This window comes from Nomascus leucogenys, chromosome 21, assembly GCF_006542625.1.
Source record: "Nomascus leucogenys isolate Asia chromosome 21, Asia_NLE_v1, whole genome shotgun sequence".
Taxonomy (NCBI): Eukaryota; Metazoa; Chordata; class Mammalia; order Primates; family Hylobatidae; genus Nomascus; species Nomascus leucogenys.
Genome location: NC_044401.1, coordinates 67,019,767 through 67,035,331, shown reverse-complemented (window position 1 = coordinate 67,035,331; position 15,565 = coordinate 67,019,767).

Here is a 15,565-nt window from a genome sequence, read left to right as displayed (position 1 = left end):
TTCCTCCTCCCTTCCTTTTTCCCACCCTACTTCTACTTATACCTTCCTTCTACTTATACCTTCTACTTCTCCTTATACCTCCATCCGTCACATCTTTATGAAGTATCTATTGTGTCATAGGCACTGTGTATCATGTAGTACTCAGCAAGAGAGCTGTGTGCCCTGTCCTCATGGAGCTTCCAATAAATCAGGGGCGACAGACATTAAACAGATGGTTACCACTTCTGTGAATATTAAGAAAGAAAACTCCAAGGTGCTCTGCATGTTTACAATGGGGGACGTCCCTTAGTGTGGACGGTGAGTGTGAATGTCAAAGCTTCTCTAAGGAGGTAACATCTTAACTAGAACCTAAAAGAAGAGAAGTTACTAGGGAAAGAGGGGGCAGGGGGGCAGGGTGGGCAGGGGATTCTAGAAAATGAAATAGCATATTCAAAGACCCTGAGTGCGAAAGAATACTCTGGAAAAAAAAAAAGACATTTGTGTGATTGGGTGTTTGTGTAGTTGTCAAGTGAAGGTCATCTCCTAACACACACTTACACAGCTGGGCAGAGTATCAGTTGGCATAGCCTACCTGGAGGTGGTATCTCTCAAACTGCAAAATGATGCTGTACTTCCACTTGTGGAATTGTAAAACAATGAAATAATTGACCAAATGTGCAAATATGGTTCTATTAGGAAGTTTAGTTCAGTGCTGGTTATAATAGTCAGACACTGGCAACAAATTAAATGGCCTTTCTCATGGCCTAATTGAGTATATGGTGTATCCATGTGATGGTGTACTATTCATTTGTGAAAAATAATAAAGCACATAGTTATTCATCAACATGGAAAAATGTCCCTCAACAGACCAAATCTGTAGCATATCAAGAAGCTAATTCACCATGATCAAGTAGGCTTCATTCCTGGGATGCAAGGCTGGTTCAACATATACAGATCAATACGTGTGATTCACTGCATAAACAGAATTAAAAACAAAAACCGTGTGATCATCTCAATAGACAGAAAAAGCCTTCAATAAAATCCAACATCCTTTCATAATAAAATCCTCAAGGAATAAGGCATTGAAGGATCATACTAAATAATAAGAGCCATCTATGACAAACCCACAGCCAACGTAATACTAAATGGGCAAGAACTGGAACAACACAAGGATGCCTATTCTCACCAGTCCTACTGAACATAAAGCTGGAAGTCCTTGCTAGAGCAATCAGGCAAGGGAAAGAAAAGGCATCCAAACAGAAAAGGAAGAAGTCAAGCTATCTTCTTTTGCTGATGATATGGCTCTATACCTAGAAAACCTTTAAGACTTCACCAAAATGCTATTGTAACTGATAAATGACTTCAGTAAAGTTTCAAGACACAAAACCAGTGTATGAAAATCAGCAGCATTTCTTTCTTTCCCTTTTTTTTTTTTTTTGAGATGGAGGGAGTCTTGCTTTGTTGCCCAGGCTCGAGTGCAATAGCACAATCACAGCTCACTGCAACCTCTGCCTCTCGGGTTCAAGCGATTCTCCAGCCTCAGCCTCCTGAGTAGCTGGGACTACAGGTATGTGCTGCGATGCCCGGCTAATTTTTGTATTTTTAGTAGAGATGGGGTTTCACCATGTGGGCCAGGCTGGTCTCGAACCCCTGACCTCAGGCGATTCACCTGCCTCGGCCTCCCAAAGTGCTGGGATTACAAGTGTGAGCCACCATGCCCAGCCATCAGTAGCATTTCTATACACCAATAACCTTCAAACTGAGAGCCAAATAAAGAATGCAATTTTATTTATGATAGCTGAAACAAACAAACAACAACAACAACAAAATCTTAGGACTACATTTAACCAAGGAGGTGAGAGATCTCTACAAGGAGAACAACAAAACACTGCCAAAAGAAATCATGGATGACACAAACAAATGGAAACACATTTTATGCTCATGAATTGGAAGAATTAATATCCCTAAAATGGCTATAGCACCCAAAACAGTCTACAGATTCAATGCTATTCCTATCAAGCTACTAACGTCATTTTTTACAGAGCTAGAAAAATCTATTCTAAAATTAATATGGAACCAAAATATTGAATAGCCAAAGCAACCCTAAGCAAAAAGAACGCAGCCAGTGTCATCACACCACCTAACTTCAGATCATACTATAAAGCTATGGTAACCAAAACAGCATGGTACTGGTACAGAAAGAGACACATAGACCAATGGAATAGAATAGAAAACACAGAAATGAAGCTGAGCATCTACAGCCATCTGATCTTTGACAAACTTGACAAAACTAAGTGGGGAAAGGAATCCCTATTTAATAAATGGTGCTGGGATTGCTGGCTAGCCATAAGCAGAAGAATGAAACTGGACCCTTACCTTTCACCACTTAAAAAAAATTAAGTCAACATGAGGTAAAGATTTAAATATAAGACCTCAAAATATAAGAATCCTAGAAAAAAACCTAGGAAACACCATTCTAGACATCAGCCTTGAGAAAGAATTTATGACTAAGTCCTCAAAACCAATTGTAACAAAAACAAAAATTGACAAGTAGGACTTAAGGAGCTTTTTCCCAGCAAAATAAACTATCAACAGAGTAAAGAGGCAACCTACAGTATGGGAGAAAATATTTGTAAACTATGCATCTATCAAAAGTCTAATATCCAGAGTTCGTAAGGAACTTAAGCAATTGAACAAGCAAAAACCAAATACTATTTAAAATGGGCAAGACATGAACAGAGACTTCTCAAAAGAAGACATTCAAGTAGCCATCAAACATATGAAAAAATGCCATAAATCACTAATCATCAGAGAAATGCAAGTCAAATTCATAATGAGATACCATCTCATACAAGTCAAATGGCTATTCTCAAAAAGTCAAAAAACAACAGATATTGGTGAGGCTGTGGAGAAAAGGAAACACTTATACACCATTGGTGAGAATGTAAATTAGTTCAGCCACTGTGAAAAGCTGGCAATTTCTCAAAGCACTTAGAACTACCATTCAACCCAGCAATCCTATTACTGGATATATATCCAAGAGAAAATAAATTGTTCTTCCAAAAAGACATATGCATGCATATGTTCATTGCAGCACTATTCACAACAGCAAAGACATGGAATCAACCTAGGTACCTATCAATGGTGGGTTGGATAAAGAATATGTGGTACATATACACCATGGAATACTACGTAGTCATAAAAAATGAGATAATGTCCTTCGCAGCAACATAGACGCAGCTGGAGGTCACTATCGTAAGCAAATTCATGTAGGAACAGAAAACCAAATACTACATGTTCTTATAAGTGGGAGCTAAACATTGGGTACTCATGGACATAAAGATGGCAACAACAGACACTGCGGACTACTAAAGCATAAGGGACAGGGAGGAGGTGAAAACTATTGGGTGTACTATACTCAGTACCTGGGTGATGGGAGCAAGCACACACCAAACCTCAGCATCATGCAATACACCCATGTAACCTACACATCTAGCCCCTGAATCTGAAATGGAAGTTGAAATTATTTTTGAAAATGTCCACAAGACCTCTTTTAGGGAAAAAGAATGTTACAGAAATTGTGATCCTATTTTTGTTAATAAACAGAAAAGCATATGCCAGCTTCCAAGAAAATACAGAAACGCTTTTTAAAGTGTTTTCTTGTGCAAGAAACTTCATAGCTTGCTCTCACTAAGGCATGAGGAAAAAACAAGAAGACTGCTTTTGTGAGGATTTAGATGGTCACTTGCTGTGACATAAGGACCAAGGCAGAGTGACCTCACAAGGCCACTCTCATACAATTGGTTTTAGGACTGTCATTGTACCCCTAAAGGAAAATCCAAAAATATTCACTTGTTTATTTGAAGTGGTACCCTCCACAGTGAGTACTCAGCAGGCCACATAGATTTTGGTTGAGAGCACTGGCCTTGGAGTCCTGTGTGTATCCAGCTCTGTTGCTTGCTATGCGTGAGACTTGGAACAAGTCAGTCAGCCTTGCAGAAGCTTGGCATCCTCACCTGTGCAAAGGCACACAACCTCAGAGGGGTTCCTAAGACCCAGGGGACATTCAAGAGCTTGGCTCAATGCTTGGCACATATTAGAGTGCTTGATAAATCTAGACAGATTGTTACTACCTGCTTCCAGGCACTTGACAGGTTCCCCTCAATTTTACTTGGCTTTTCCAGCCTTTGGGGACCACACTGAACGGAAGATGGTGTAGTGAGAAAAGCACAGGACTGGAAGCAAATAATTGGGTTTCTCTATGCTTGTTTTTCCATAAATCCTCTGTATGACCTTCAGTACCACTTAGTCCTGCTGTTTCTTTAAGTTTAGGGAAAGTTAAGTTAGACTGGGAAAACTTCTGTGTCTCTAATTCTGTGACTGCATGGTCTAAGGACCAGATAAAACCTATTTGACTATCTAGTTCCACCTTCCAGGTAGAGGTCGGTTATCTGTATGCCCTAGGCTAGAAGGGATCACTGGGGGACTAATAACAAGGAATTCTGTTTCTATTTGCTTCCTGATCCTGTTGCACTGGCTGATAGGCCTGCCGAAGGCTGTTATCAACAGTTTATGGTCACCTCAATGCCATGCTCTTATCAGCAGAGCTAATCACATTTTAAGCTTTTGAGTTTTTCTGCTTCGAATAATTGCTTGCTTTTACTGCCTAACAAATCCTTAAGTGATAGTTTGATTCTTTGTTGTGGGAGAACTGGTAGATAGTTCTGGAAAACTCCAGCTATTTCTGCCCCAGGGAGAAACCCATTAGGAAAAAAATGGCAGCAACACACTTTTCTTTGCAGGGTGCTGTGGGCCTTGGCTCTGGCTGAGACTGTTTAGATGTTGGTGACATTGCTTTCTCTTGTGTGTCTCTCTTTAAAAAGTTATCAAAGTTCATTACCAGCATTTCCCAGCTAGTACCTTTATAAGTTGTTCTCAGAGATGTAATTGGATGTTGTGAAAAGAAATATAAAACCAAAGAAGTTTATAATAAAATTAGTGTTTATTTTTTGGTATTTGTAAAGTACCTTGTTATATTAAACACTAACACTTCTCATGTAGTTTAATCCAATGTGTCCATAATCTTTTCAGAATATGGAACCCTTTTGTAAATAATAACACTCCCTGGCATATTGGTGAACTAATATTTTGAAAAGAGTCAAGATTGTGCTGTTGGCCCCTTGAGCAGAGTTGAACCCTAAACTGTAGCTTCTGTTTAGAAGAACCCTTGTAGAGGGTTCTGGATTTGACCACCAACCGCCCAGCTAAGATGCAACTGTATGAGTTCTCTTCGTTGAGGCTCACTCATTCTCCTGCCTTCCCTACCAGATTGTGCACACCTTTTGGGGTGCTGTGAGAGATCTCTCTCCCCTGCCTCTTGGGCCTTTTTATAGCTGGGCCAGGCTTCCGGAATCAGATGTGAGGGATGTAGAACCTCGTCTTGGACAGCCCTCTTCCTGTTCTGCAGAACTGAGGTAGGCCAGTGGTCAAGCAGATGTTCCGGCCCCTAAAATCTTCTAACAATGGAAACCTAAGTCCTCTACTTCCTGTCAGGAGACTTGACGCTCCCTGTCTCTACCCCAGCAGGCCCCAGCCTCTTCCCCCACATATTGACCCAAGGGTGGTACCTGTGCCTGACACTTTGAAACTGGCTCTGATTTTATTTCAGTTTTTAAAAATAGGCACTCATAAATACAGGCAATGACCCTATCAAGAGAAACCGAGAAGAATGATAAGAAACTTTAGAATAGGCTGGGTGCAGTGGCTCACGCCTAAAATCCCAGCATTTTGGGAGGCCAAGGTGGGCTGATCACTTGAGGCCAGGAGTTCGAGACCAACCTGAGCAAGATGGCAAACCCTGTCTTTACAATAAATTACAATAAATTTACAACACATTAGCCGGGTGAGGGGGGCGCATGCCTGTAGTCCCAGCTACGAGGGGGATCGATTGAGCCTGGGAGGTCAAGGCTGTAGTGAGCGGTGATTGTATCACTGCACTCCAGCCTAGGCAACAGATTGAGACCCTGTCTCAAACAAACAAACGAACAAACAAAAAACAGAAAACCACTTTGGAATAAACAGGCCAAGGCAGCATTTTGCCCCATCCTCTGTTTGAGTATTAGTTGGTGAGGGCTACCATAACAAAGTAGTATAAACTGGGTGGCTTATATAAAAGAAATTTATTCTGTTGCAGTTCTGAAGGCCAGCAGGCTTAGATCAAGGTGTTGGCAGGGTTGGTTCTCTCTGAGGCCTGGGGGAAAAATCTGTTGCGTGCCTCTCTCCTCACTCCTGGTGGTTTGCTGGCAAGATCTGGAGTTCACTGGCTTGTAGACACCTCCCTTCAATCTCTGCCTTCCTCTTCACGTGGTGTCCTGTGTGCGTGAGTCTGTCTCCAAATTCCCCCTTTTTATAAGGATATCAGTCATATTAGGTTAGAGCACCTCCTGTTAACTACATTGTAACTTGTCTACCACTGCAAAGACCCTATTTCCAAATAAGGTCACATTCTGAGGCGTGGGGTTAGGATTCCAACATATGAATTTGGAAAGGGGGCACAATTCACTTAATAATATTGAGCATTGGTGATCACCAGAAGGGTGATGATACCACAGCATCTCCCACTCCTCATGGAAAGCTGGAGGAAGGGAGCTGTAGACACTGCCTTGATGTGACCTGTAAGAGGCCCAGGTCATGTCTACATAGCACCAGATGCTTTGCATGTTTTGTATAACATTTGAGAACTGTTTTGGGTACCCATCTACTCTGCAACAACACTGTTATTTTATTTTATTTATTTTTTGAGACAGAGTCTTGCTCTGTTGCCCAGGCTGGAGTGCAGTGGTGTGATCTCAGCTCACTGCAACCTCTGCCTCCTGGGTTCAAGTGAGTCTCCTGCCTCAGCCTCTCAAGTAGCTGGGACTACAGGCATGCACCACCGCACCCAGCTAATTTTTGTATTTTTAGTAGAGACGGAGTTTCACCATGTTGTCCAGGATGGTCTTGATCTCCTGACCTCATGATCCGCCCGCCTCGGCTTCCTAAAGTACTGCGATTACAGGTGTGAGCCACCATGTGTGGCCTATTTTTTATTTTATTTTATTTATTTATTTTGAGACAGAGTCTCTAGTTGCCCATGCTGGAGTGCAATGGCTTGATCTCGGCTCACAACAACCTCCGTCTCTTGGGTTCAAGCGATTCTCCTGCCTCAGCCTCCCAAGTAGCTGGGATTACAGGCATGCGCCACCATGCCTGGCTAATCTTGTATTTTTAGTAGAGATGGAGTTTTTCCATGGTGGTCAGGCTGGTCTCAAACTCCTGACCTCAGATGATCCACCCACCTCGGCCTCCCAAAGTGTTGGGATTACAGGCGTGAGCCATGCACCCAGCCAACACAGTTATTTTAACAGAGCACACACAATAAGTTGAAAGCCTGAATAGATCAAAATTGCTGGTCATCACTCAAGTAAGAGTTCTTTCTGCCCTGCTGGCTTTCGGACTGGGACATCAGCTTTTTTCTTGCCTTCAGACTGAAGCTTGCAATACAGCTTATCCTGGGTCTTGAGCAATGACAGCTTTGGGACTGGAATTACACTGGAGAGGACCCAGACATCTCCTGGGTCTCTGTCTTGCTGACTCATCCTGAAGCTGTTGGGACTTGCTTGCCTCTATATCTTTGCAAGCCGATTCCATGTAATATACTATTTCCAATAAATATTTTGGAAATATTTATATGTATTACATATATATGTGTGTGTGTGTATATATATATATGTTTTAATATGTATGTATGTGTATGCACACACACACACACACACACACACATTCTATTCATTCTGTTTCTCTGGGGGAAATCTAACCAATACATGGTCTAAGCCAGGAGTTAGCAAAGTATGGCCTACCAGCCAAATCCAGCCTGATGCCTGTTTTTATTTTTTATTGCCCGTGAGCTAAAAATGATTTTTACCAATGAATATTTGTGACCAATTTGATGACAGGGAACACTAACTTAGAACCTCAAGCAAACAAAATGTTATGCTTCTTGAATTCCATTCTTCTCATTAGAACTATATTACTCACAATTACGTTTATGTACTTTGCAATTCATCAATTTAAAAATTGTGAAAATTTGTTTTCTTTCTTCTTGCATAAATACCTATATAGCAGCTTTGATTTTGTCTCTTGGCTCCTGTATCCTATGTATGGTATTTACTGTTTGACTCTCTACAGAAGAAGTTTGCCGACCCTTTGTCCAAGTTGTGAGTATCTTTTTTTTTGAAATGGAGTCTTGCGGTGTCACTCAGGCTGGAGTGCAGTGGTGCAATCTTGGCTCACTGCAGCCTCCATCTCCTGGGTTCAAGCAATTCTCCTGCCTCAGCCTCCTGAATAGCTGGGATTACAAGTGCACACTACGATGCCTGGCTAATTTTTGAATTATTAGTAGAGATGGGGTTTCACTGTGTTGGCCAGGCTGGTCTTGAACTCTTGACCTCAAATGATCCACCTGCCTCGGCCTCCTGAAGTGCTGGGATTACAGGTGTGAGCAACCATGCCCGGCCTATTGTGGGTATCTTAATACCAACAGCATGATTATTTTTTCCCTTTTAAAAAAATCTCTTAATATTTGGCAGGTATTTTTTCATGTTAAAAACAAAATCAAGGAAATTTTCCCAGTGGGCGTAATTTAGAATAAAGCCTGCATTTTCTCCTAGCTGCCTCATCCACATTTCTTTGGCTGACTGGCTTTGTGCATAGCCTGGCCTGGCCTGGGTCTGAATGATGTCATCTGCATCGGGCTGGACTTGGCTCCAGCTGCCTTGCTCTGGCTCCAGGAGGCTTGAATCACTACAGTGGAGTTTCTCACTGCTTTTTCTCCTGTGCTGCCTTTCATCTGCTCTTTGTGATGCCGTCTTCAATTTGTCTTGGAGCAGTCTTTGTTTATTGTCTTGAAATGACGAGGACTGGGCTAGCTTCAGAATAAATTGTCGAAAGTCAGAGCTCCTGGCGTGGAGCTCCTCCATGTTATGCCAGTTTTCCTTCCTTGCTCGCTGGGAGACACCTGGGAACCCCTTTGTCCAAGGTCGCTGAGAGTTCATCTTGACGGGAGAACAAGCCAGGCTCTGTAAATGATGCCCGTGTCTGCAGCCTGGCCCTGGTTGGTGGCTTTACAAATGTGTAGCCAAACAAGAAAGGTAATTGTGTTCGGGGAAAAGACAAGTTTTTAACCAGATAGTTGAGCTAAGAGGATACCTACTCTGTTCCTTGGATAGTCAAGACTCCAGGTCCCAGGGTCAGAAATTGGACTCTTGATCTGCAAAGGGTGGATTGTCAGGCAGTCTGCTCCTGAAGAAAGTTCTTTCCCCAAGGCTTTGCATTTGCTGCTTTAGTCAGCCTGGAATATTCTTCCTCAGACTCAGTGCGATGATTTCTCCAACTTTTGGTCTAAGCTTAAATATTCAGAGAGTTCTCGGATAACCCAACTTAAAGTACCCACTTTAGTTCCATCCAATTGCTTGTTCATCTTTTTAACGTATTTTACAAAGTGCCTATTATGTCTAGGAATTGTTCTAAAGTCTGACAGGAGGTTCAGTGATGGGGAGGGGGACCAGTCAAAACCCCTACTTAGTTTGGTATCCTGTATCCATTTGCGTCATCTGGAGGCTTGGGAAAACAGATTGCTAGTCCCCCTCCCCTGAGGGTCTGAATCAGCAGGTCTGGGGCAGGACGTGATGGTTTGCCTTCCCAGCAATATCCCAGGTTATGCTGGTGCTAGGGCCCAGGAACCCAACTTTGAGAACAGTTGGTCTCATGGGTCATGCTCCTCTTGGTCCTATGCTTATTCCTACTCATGGTTTGCTATTTTGTCTTTTCTTTCTTTGTTTCCTTGAGTTGTTTTTCTGCCTCCCTTACCAGAAGAGGCAGTCTCTGAAGGGGAGACCATCTCCGCCTTGTTCTCATTGCATCCGGGTGCCCAGCACACAGTAGGTGCTTTATAAATACTTGAAGGGGTGAAGGTGGAAAGGCTGGCAGCAAGCAAAACTTCTCCTTCCTATCTCTCCGTATGTGCCTTTCTTCACTCAGCCGCTTCCATTTCCCATGGGAAATCCTGGCAGTAGGAACAGGCAGAACTTGGGTTAGCTTCTCATGCCCTTCTCAAAATCTTGTGAGTTCTGTTACTGCAGAGTAAGCAAGGCTTAATGCCACAAGGGGTAATGTTATGGAGCAGGTGAGTAAGTAAATGAGAGTGAGAGGGAAGGATTCTAATAGGTCGATGCCCACAGCTATGGGATCGGTGGTGGGAGGGAAGGTTTTGCAGCCAGAGACCTTGTGGCATTTAAACATCCAGGCAATTTTTAAGAGTCCCAGAAATTGGGCAGTAAAATGACTCTTGTTGAGAGCTCCCTACATGCCTAGGTTTTTTTTAAGGCTAGAATTAACCCAGAGAACTCTGTGCCATGAAATCTCCCTATGAGGGCAACAAGAGGCATATCAATCAGCTGTACTTCCTTTCTCGAGACAGACCTCTGTCCCTACCACTTATACCAGAGCACAAAGTGTCTTTGGAGCTCACATCTGGGCATCTGAAGGAATTTTTTTTAAAATTCTTTTGGTATCATTTGACACCAATTTATAATTGATAGTTCCTCCAAGAGGTCTCAAAGAAGCCTTAATCCATGCCCTGAACAGTCTTCAGACCTAGGAGACATGGGCATAATTCATTTCCTGGGCACAACTTTAATAAAAGCACTCTCAATGCAGACCAAGGACACCAGACTCATTTTGCCTCAGATCCATTCTGGCATCTAGGAGGGCTTTTATAAAAACTATGGACCCCCTGGGGTTGCAAATAAAATGTGGCATATATGTTCATTTCTTGAGTGACTGTACATAACTTTCACCAATGCTTGAGGCAATCGAGGCTCCCAAAAACCAAAGGGAATTTGGTTTGAGTTAGAAAGCATGATTTTTAAAAACTATGGTAATTAGGTACGTACGTATACATAAAATAAAATTATATTTATATATAAAATATAATTCACCATTTAAACCATTTTTTAAGCACACAATTTGGTGGCATTGTTTACATTTACAATATTGTGCAACTTTCACCACTACTTCCAAAATGTTTCATTATTGCAAACAGAAACAGACAATGCAGTTATTAATAATGATAGCAACACAAGAGGCAAGTCAATCAGCCATTATTAAACAACAACTGCATCCTCTCCTGCTGTCCCTGGTAACAACTTTTAAACTTACTGTCTCTATGGTATTTCGTATAACTGGAATCATACAATATTTGTCCTTTTATGTCTGGGTTATTTCACTTAGTGTAATATTTTAAGGTTCATTCCTTTTTTAAGGCTGAGTAATATTTCATTGTACGTGTACACCATTTTGTTTATCCATTTAACTTTTGATTGACACGGGTTGTTTACACCTTTTCTGGCTGTTGCGAATAATGTTGCAAGAAACATTTGTGTACAAATATCTGAGTCCCTATTTTCAATTCTTTTTTGGTATATACCTACGAGTGGAATTGCTTGATCATATGATAATTCTCTGTTTAGCTTTTTTAGGAACTTCCAAACTGTAATGTACAAGGGTTCCACTTTTTCCGTATCATTGCCCACACTTATTATTTTCTGGTTTTTTTTGATAGTAGACATCCTGGTGGGTGTTAGGTAATATCTCATTGTAATTTTTTATTTCCCTAATGATTAGTGATGTTGAACATCTTTTCCTGTGCTTTATTGGCCATCTGTATATCATCTTTGGAGAAATGTCTACTGAAGTTCTTTACCTATTTTTTAATTGGGTTATTGTTTTGTTGAGATGGTCTCCTAATGCAAAATGGCTGGAGTTCTGTATGTATTCTGGATACTAGACCCTTATCAGATATATGATTTTCACATATTTTCCCTTCTATAGGTCGTTTTTTCATTTTCCTAATAGAGTCCTTTGGGGCATTAAAGTTTTTAATTTTGATAAAGTCCATTTTATCAATTTTTTTCTTTCATTGCTTATGCTTTTGGTGTCTTATCTAAGAGTCCATTGCAACATCCAAGGCCATGAAGATGAATGATGCCTTTTGGGATGGGAGATCAAGTCAACATTTATCATGTCTTTGCTTAAGATGGCACATTGGTTCTATAAATCTCTCCCAATTATATAAAAAATTGTGTGCATTCTTTGTAGCTTTCTCTGGAATTTTAAAAGAGTCTCTGTGTCAAAAATAAATAACAAGGAAGCATTTTGGTATACTATGAATTACTGGTTGATTGCTTTGGGGTTCTGACTACTGACATTTCCCAAAGCATTAGTTGAAAGGCATGCTCACTGTATGGTAAGATTGTGAATATGCTAATTGAGTTTGGTTTTGGATCCATCATACTTGCAGGGCTTTTCGTGTAGGTTGAGGTATTCACTGAGCTCTTGTGTGTTTTAAAAAAGTCATTAAATATTTGGCTTTGTTTCTAAATGCAAAACTATGTACCAATGTACATACTCCATTTTTTTTTTTTTTTTTTTTGAGATGAAGTTTCGCTCTTGTTGCCCAGGCTGGAGCACGATGGTGCGATCTCGCCTCGCTGCAGTGTCTGCCTCCCAGGTTCAAGCAATTCTCCTGCCTCAACCTCCCGAGTAGCTGGGATTACAGGTGCCCGCCACCACGCCTGGCTAATTTTCGTATTTTTAGTAGAGATGGGGTTTCACCACATTGGCCAGGCTACTCTTGAACTTCTGACCTCAGGTGATGCACCTGCCTTGGCCTCCCAAAGTGCTGCAATTACAGGTGTGAGCCACCGCGCCCGGCCCCAGTAAACATACTTCTTTTGGAATTATGCTTGATGTTGAATGAAGGAATATACTCCAAGCCTGTTTTATAGATTGTACCTGTTGTTCATAAGGGAAACATCATGATATCTTAGTATTACAGAAGTGTCCCTAGTCAGAAGGAGGAAAAAGCAGGAGAGTTGATGGACTAGAAATAGAAACAGGTCTCATTCCTGTAAAGACTGCCTCAAAAAGAGCCAGAAGTTTAGCAGCCAGTTTAAAAAATTGGTATATATTGGTGTTATATATATATTTATAATTGCACATATACTGGTTTATATTTGATAAGCCTTCCCAACAAAGTGCCACTTAAAACATTGGTGGCTTGGAATCCAGAGTGTATGTGCCCATGTTCTTAAGGTAACGAAGTCCATAAATGTTTGTGACAAGGCCCGGTTTAAACTGGGAACTTCCAAAGACACAAGTCATACTGAAAGTGGTACTTAGATTCTCATTTTTTGGTCAAAACTCAATCCCCTTTATCCATAAGACTCTCCTCTGAAACCCAACAGGCAGATTTTGTTTGTTCTGGTAACTGTTAAGCATTTATAAAACCCACATTCTATGTCTTAAATCCCCTGCATCTCAGAAAATGGCAAAGCTTAAATTATAGTTAGGAATTCACTTAGCTCCTGTGTGCTATCTGTGCCTCCAGTTCATGGGCACTGAGAAACTTCTTTATAAAGGTGGCTGTTTCGTGCCTGTGAAACCTTGTGGCCTCTTCTTACAATGCTTTGGAGATCATTTATGGAAGGAAGATCTGATTGGGTGGCAGCAGGGATTGCAGAACCTTGCTCTTCAATGTGGAATCACCCATATTAATTTACACAGCAAGGTACAATTCAGGACAGGTATTTCACGGGGGTGGGTAAGCAGAGAAGCTGTGGTCCTCAAACCACTTAAATTGCCTTCTTCATTATGCATTCAATGGGACCATCTCATCAGATCAGGTACTTCTTCGGGGTGGTGGTGAGAACTGGTGGTAAAGACTGTAGCTGGTAAGCAAGGGAAAGGAAGCTCTCTTCCTAAGCTCCTGTGTGTTTCCTGGTGGATGATGGAAAATGGAGCCCTAGACTGGGAAATGTGTTCTATCTAGTGGTCAAGGTGGTTGACCTTGAAGAAGTGGATTGACAAAGCATGTTAAGTTTTCATCTGCTGTGGCATAAAAATGGGAAGTAACAGGGTTATAAACAGATATAGTCCTGAGTAGAAAAAGGCAGGGCACAAAATAGTTACCAAAGGTCTCCAGATATTAGGCATCTGCTGACATATATGAGCCTTTTCCACAGTGCCTGTCATGGAGGTGCTACTTCCAGCCCAGTGATTCATTGCGGTCAGAGAGAGATGGTTTCGCTTTTCCCCTCAGCCATGTACCAGCTGGTTGCTTTTCTAAGCCTTCTTTATTTCCTTATCCACAAAATAAGAACAATCCCACCCATCAGTTAGGCTACTTATGGTTAAGGGAGTTAGCACATGTAAAAGACTTAGCACAGTTTCTGGCACATATTAGATGCTCAATAAAGGTTGGCCATAACAAATAGGTATTTATGGTCAAGTAGACAGTGTCATTCCTTCCTAGCTCCCTGTCTTTTCACACTCAATTCTCTCTATTCTCTTTGTCCATTGTTTTTGAGCTCAAGTCACACCTGTCTTTTTTTGTTTGTTTCAAATAGGCCACATCTCTCTCACTTCAGGACCTTTGTACCTGCTATTTTCTCTATTTAACTACCTTTCTAGTTAACTCACATTCATCTGTTGGCTCTCAGATCAACCATAACTTTTTAAGGGAGACTCTGAAATCTGTGGCACTGGCTCTCCTATCTGACCCTTACTCTAATCTTGTTGATGCTTTATAAGTATTTGTGTGATGATCGGATTACTGTTTTCTTTCTCACCAGACTGTAAGCTCCAGAGACCTCCCCATGGCCCTAGGTTGAGTATGCACATAGTAACTAGTGGATGAAGGAATCCGTGCTGGTTTCTGACATGGCTCCTGGATGCATAAGGTTGTCATAATTCCACAGAGCTGAAACTGCTAAGTCAAACCCACAATGTCTGGGAGACATGTAGTTCTCCAAAGAGAACTAAAAACACAATTTAATTACTTCCTAGTATATTTTTGAGAGACTCTGATGAGGTTTAGGGAGTTTCCTTTGGCTTTTGAGGATTTTAGCGAGACTTACTAATTGGTGAGCAAGTTTAAATTTGCAATAGCCTCAGTGAAGGAGGGATCATTAATTTCCCATTTTTCATTTTAAAGAGATGCTGAGTGCACAGAGGTCAGCATTCTGCCATTGAAAGGCAAAACCACATTATAGGCAAACCACATGTCCCTGTGGACTGTGCCCTTTCAGGATTAGTTGCAACTGAAAGCTAAAGAAAAATGAACCATTTAAGCAGAAAACCCCCATCTGAATGAAACTCAAAGAATGACATTTTGTTTTATAGCTGCTTTAGGGAATTCACATTTAATCAAAATTGAAGACTACAGCATTTGCCAGGAGAATTCTTGCATCTTATCTCAGTTTTAGTGATTTTCTTTTTAATTAGTTGATGCTCCACAGAAATCCTAAAATACTTAAAACCGAGAAACAGAAATAAAAGTGGGAGTCTCAATTGCTTGTGGCAGAATTGTGTTTGCTTCCTTGGTTTTGGGCAATGTTGCTAACAAGTAACCTGTAACCTACTTCTGAAGGCTACGAGTAGATAATTACTTGGTTAATTTTCATATTTCAGCTTATAGTCTTAATTAGTT